This window comes from Triticum dicoccoides, chromosome 3A, assembly GCF_002162155.2.
Source record: "Triticum dicoccoides isolate Atlit2015 ecotype Zavitan chromosome 3A, WEW_v2.0, whole genome shotgun sequence".
Lineage (NCBI taxonomy): Eukaryota > Viridiplantae > Streptophyta > Magnoliopsida > Poales > Poaceae > Triticum > Triticum dicoccoides.
Genome location: NC_041384.1, coordinates 717,847,890 through 717,853,571, shown reverse-complemented (window position 1 = coordinate 717,853,571; position 5,682 = coordinate 717,847,890). Strand labels below are relative to the sequence as shown.

General features: G+C 42.2%; 1 pseudogene; it reads right to left on the bottom strand.

Moving 5' to 3' along the window:
• Positions 1–3,303: 3,303 nt before the first annotated feature.
• LOC119273089 lies at positions 3,304–4,849 on the bottom strand (annotated as a pseudogene).
• Positions 4,850–5,682: the final 833 nt, after the last annotated feature.

The window sequence follows — 5,682 nt, the reverse complement described above, 5'->3', positions numbered from 1 at the left end:
TCAAGGCTTGAAGCTAATCAACATGTAGATGAGCATTGCAACTCTTCGTCATTGTCTGTGCACTCACGGCTTATAAACCGCTCATACTGCCTCTCTCTTGGCGAAGATCACAAGATAGTTTGGTTAAATTGCATTACTTGTAAGTCCAGTTAACATGGATGCTTATGATGCAAGAGCAACAGCAAAAATAAAAATTTGGCACAAATAGGTAGTTGTGTAACTAAAATAGGTAGGAGGAGAGATAGCTCTTATGTCACAAAAAAGAAGTTGTATCAAACCTTTTATGTCGGATCTAGAACAAACCAATCGGTATCGCCATCATACAGCCCAACCGTGGCTCGTGATGCATATATATGCATATCAAATGCACGGTTGGACGTATGATAGCGAATCCAAATGATTTGTATTCAGTCGATGAACTGGTAGATGTATGCAGTCGATGAACTGGTAGATGTATGTAATCGATGAACTGAAAGACTTATGCAGGGAAGGCTATAGATAGGGTCGTCTGGCTCACAAAGTGATTGTGGTAGTTTCGATCCAACGACTCACATGAGCAAAGAAGAAACACACCCTTGATCCAACGACTCGCAAGAGGTAGAAAGAAACACACGATCCGTGTGATTCTTCCTGATTGGTGGGATGCACATTAGTACCCACTCCGGACTCCGAAACCCTAATACTCGGAAAGAGTTTGTCCAGTTTGTATACGAAGTGCGTCCAGTTTTTGCCGTGACCCTCTCTACTCTTTCGCACGTGCTATGCGGGTGATATGATGATACCATGCCAAGTTTCAACATTTTCAGGATTCATTTTGTAGTGATTTTTAATTTCACGGTCATTTAGCTCTCTAAACAATTAGGTAAATGACCGAAAAACAACAAATGATGTCAGAACATGTTGGAAATTGATGACTTCGCTTTAAATGCTGCATACTAAACACAAAAGAAGTCCGGAGTTCAAATAAGTTTAAAAAACATTGAAGTGGCCATGTAACAGATGAGTTCTCGTCCGAAACCCTGATACTCGGAAAGAGTATGTCCAGTTTGTACACGAAGTGCGTCCAGTTTTTGCCATGACCCTCTCTACTCTTTCGCGCATGCTATGCGGGTGATATGATGATACCATGCCAAGTTTCAACATTTTCAGGATTCATTTTGTAGTGATTTTCAATTTCACGGTCATTTAGCTCTCTAAACAATTAGGTAAATGACCGAAAAACAACAAATGATGTCAGAACATGTTGGAAATTGATGACGCCGCTTTAAATGTTGCATACTGAACACAAAAAAAGTCCGGAGTTTAAATAAGTTATTAAAAATAAAAAAGAGGTGCAATGCTGGTTAATTTGCTTCAAGCCTTTCGAAATAGTGTAGACTGCACTGCACATAGCTCAGTGCAATCTATGCTATTCCGCAAGGCTTGAAGCTAATCAACATGTAGATGAGCATTGCAACTCTTCGTCATTGTCTGTGCACTCACGGCTTATAAACCGCTCATACTGCCTCTCTCTTGGCGAGGTGGGACTAAAAACAGCTTGCCATAACCTCATTAGTACCGGTTCGTGGTACAAATCGGCACTAAATGGTGATGGTGGGGCCATAGCCTAATCACAGGCTGACACAGCCTTTTTAGTACCGGTTCGTGGCATGAACCGGTACTAAAGGTTCGCCACGAACCGGTACTATTGATCGCCGCCACGAACCGGCACTAATGTACACATTAGTGCCGGCTCTAATTCAAACCGGCACTAATGTGCTTCACGTTTGACCCTTTTTCTACTAGTGCGATTAACTTAGACCATAAGAAAAATACTGAATACTTAATCTTCGGGTCAAAAAAGAAAAGAAAAATACTAAATCATCGTTGCAAGGAAAGGAAAGAGGGCCTTTTACATTTCAACAGCAAATGCATGAATTTCTGCTCTAAAGGACGCAAGAAAGAAAGTTTAGATCTGCGCCCCCAGTTCCAGATCAAATGCCTAAGTGCATGAGTAACTGGAAGCACCTTAGTGCATTTGAGTCAAGGTCTGAGATTTATTCGAAACCAGCAGCTCTTTCCCTGACTTGCAGTAGGCATCCAAAGCATTCATTGAAAAGAAAAAAAACAGTAGCCAGAGAACTTGCGAGTATCAGTCAACGTACATGGCTACTTGATAACAAAGCTATTACTAAATAATAGGAAAAGAAGCATATAGCAACGAACTAGCATAACAGAGAGCAAAATAAGCATATATAGTCCTAACTGAAGCGTAGGTAGCAAAGAGTGCATATCTGAACCCAACCACATTTTAAAACATGGCGGTGCAATTCAATAAATTAACTTAAACCATAAGAAAAATACTGAATACTGAATCTTGCCGTCAAAAAAGAAAAAAAATACTGAATACTGAATCTTCAAGTCAAAAAACAAAAGGAAAATACAAAATCATCGTTGCAAGAAAGAAAGTTGAGATCTGTACCCCCAGTTCCAGATCAAACGCCTAAGTGCATGAGTGGATGCACCTTAGTGCATTTGAGTCAAGGTCTGAGATTTATTCGCAATCTGCAGCTCTTTCCCTGATTTGAAGTAGGCATCCAAAGCATTCAATGAAAAGAAGAAACAGTAGTAAGAGAACTTGCAAGGCTGGTGAATATCAATCAACGTACATGGCTACTTGATAACAAAGCTATTACAAAATAATAGGAAAAGAAGCACATAGCAGCGAACAAACATAACAGAGACCAGAATAAGCATATATAGTTCTGCATGTCATTAGGATAAATTTAGTAGATGCCAGGACAAAATTCCTAATAAGAAAATGTAAAAGCTGTCAAATAATATTACTAGCAGAATGACCATCGTGAATTCAAAATAATTGCAAACAAGGGAATAGTAGAGGGGCAGCATGATAATAATTTCAGAATAGATGTGTGGCAAACAACTCCTCGTGATAGAGGGGCTTCTCAAATCGAAGATGCACCGCTCCATGTTCATTGGAAAGAAGCTTTCCTATACTAAGATAGCTACCCAATTACAGAGCTATAGAATCGTGAACCTGATAGTACTTCCTCTGATAAACTTAAGGATGCAGACATGCGTTGGAAACACCAAAACAAAACCAAAGTGACAGTGCAATAATACTACTTTCCATCTTCGAAAGTTAGGATACGAAGTCTGGTAGTCATTTACCAAGAAGGCAAGAATCCAAGATAGCTAGCAGATAACAGGTCTTGAAACCAAACCAGGGAGCTAAGCACCATTACAAGTACAAGAAAACCATTTCAAACCCTGGGACTATAATTGCTAACGCAACATTTACCACTAAACGGGGGCCAGCATGGCAATCAGATTCTTAATAACAGTAGGGCAGCTCCTGCTGAGATGATCGAATCCGTCACTGTCCAACAGAGCCCTAAGATTTGCCGGGGAGCTAAGAAAACTTAAGCATGCCTTCTTTAAGCCGTCACAGTGGTGCTGCTCAGCTAACGTCAGGACGGTCGTTACTGAGCCTCCATTGATGTACTTGCATAACCTATCCTCACAAAAAAAAAAAAAAACCCTCTCCATGTTATACCTGTCCGCCGCAACAAGCAGATGCTGGCACATGACATCTTCATCTTCCTTCTTTGTCACCGGTAAGGAGTCGGTATACGCAAAACAGAGCAACGACTTGAACACCTCTGCCTCCATTTCATCTATGCGCACGTACTACACCTGCGGTGTCGCCCTCCTTCATACCGCCAAAGAGCTCCGCACTGAAGACTGGTGACCTGGCAGCAAGCACACAGCGGTGCGCTGCAAACGTATGACCATCAACCTCAAAAACCACGCCGGCGCCCTTCTCGGTCTTGAGGAGATCTCCGAGGTGCTGGTGCAGGTCAGATGGGGCGACAGAGACAAATGTTGCAGGGTGTCTTCAGGCAAATCCTCTGCACGGTAGTCGCTGATGACAACGATATCACACCTGATGGTGAAAGAATCGTCCTTGAGATGCTTCGACTTCTCCAAGTCTGCCCTTTTGATGAAATTCCAAAGCCCCCAGCCCTGCTGACTAGTGTGGTTGTGTACTTTTGCTGATGCCAGTGAAGGTGCTTGGTCCGTCACCTCGTCTACGAAACTGAATTTGTGTTGCGCCTTCACCGCCGTGGTGACACTGTCATCAAGAACAAGAAACACGGATATGGGAAACTATTCTGTAGAGCATAGGCTTTGGGACACTCCCTTATCTAGCCACTCATTTTTGCATCGCGATTCGTGCGAGTACATTTGTCTTTTTTGCTTCTCCCATATAGAACAACATATGAACTTCAAACTTGGCAGCTCAACAAAACATTCTTACTAGAATGTGGGGAAAAACTTTCAGAATTTTTCGTGCAATCTAAATACTAAAATGTACATTTTTTAATACAAAAAATCTAATTTCGTATATTTATGTTTGACAAAAAAATCTCAAAGTTTTTTCTCACATTCTAGTTAGAACGTTTTGGTGTCTTGCAAAGGTTGAAGTTCATATGTTCTTTTATTTTGAAGAAAAAAAAAGAGAAAATCTGATGTACAAAGTTAGTTATCTAGCACGGATCTCAAAACAATGTTGGAGGGTAAGGATAAGGGGTGTCCAGAAACCTGAGCTCTAAAAATCCGCGTCCACGGATATGTAGTCTGCGTTCTCTGAATTGAAGCCGTTGGGATGGTAATCGATGTGCCATCCGTGTCCTCCGAGGGTGAAAGGGCGGGACTTTATCTTATCTCCATTGGGGACGCCCTTGGTGCGGGAGTAGGCATCGATCTTGAGGAGGTGGCACCCGCTCGCTGTGGAGGCAATGATGGCGGAGGCAGACCGGGACGGCTTGCCGGCGGCGGCCGACATGGTAGACCTGCTCCGGGGGATGGGGGAGCTGCGACTCTCCTCTGCCGTCTCCGGAAGTGTTGTTGATCTGGTAGGGTTTAGGGGACAATGCGGGGAGGCGAAAAGAGGAAGAAGGGGAACGAACAAGGAAGCGAAACACTGATTTTATTCCGAGAGAAGGGAAAAAAATGAGACGACAGTCCAACTCCCAACGGCCCAAAGTAGTTCTTTTTAGAGCCACAGCCCAAAGCAGTTAGTACTTTTTTTTGCGGGTGACCAAAGCTGATTGAATTCCACATATAGTGGGATAATGCTTACATTATGTGGTTGGCCAAACCACACATGACTTCCTGGGACTAGATTAAGAGCATATTACAAAAACCCCTATTTTCGGGGATGATTTTGCTCTCACATTTCACCACCTGGGTGAAAGCAACGTGAGAGCCTACCGAGTATGGACACGTGCATTATTTTGGGAGGCTGGTGTGTACAGTTCCCCTAGTGACTGTAGGCCTTGGATGAAAATTTTCTTAACGTGATGGGCATACAAGGCAGCGGACGCTAGCTAGCCAGAAGCAGTAAAAGGGAAATGTATGCATAGACAAATGTATGCAATTTTTTTGCCTTCACAACTGATCATTTGTTGGCTTTAATTAACTGAATGTGAAATACGCAATTTTTTAGTCCGGTTACCGAACAAATTCAGCAAGTGAAAGGCTAATTTGCTTGTTGATTGTAAAGGGTGATTTGTTATTTCCTCAATCTTGAATCAAAGATTTGATCTTCCATTCTGGAGACGATTAATTTCGAACATATAATTGCACATTTTATTTCTAAAAAATACTAGAAAGATG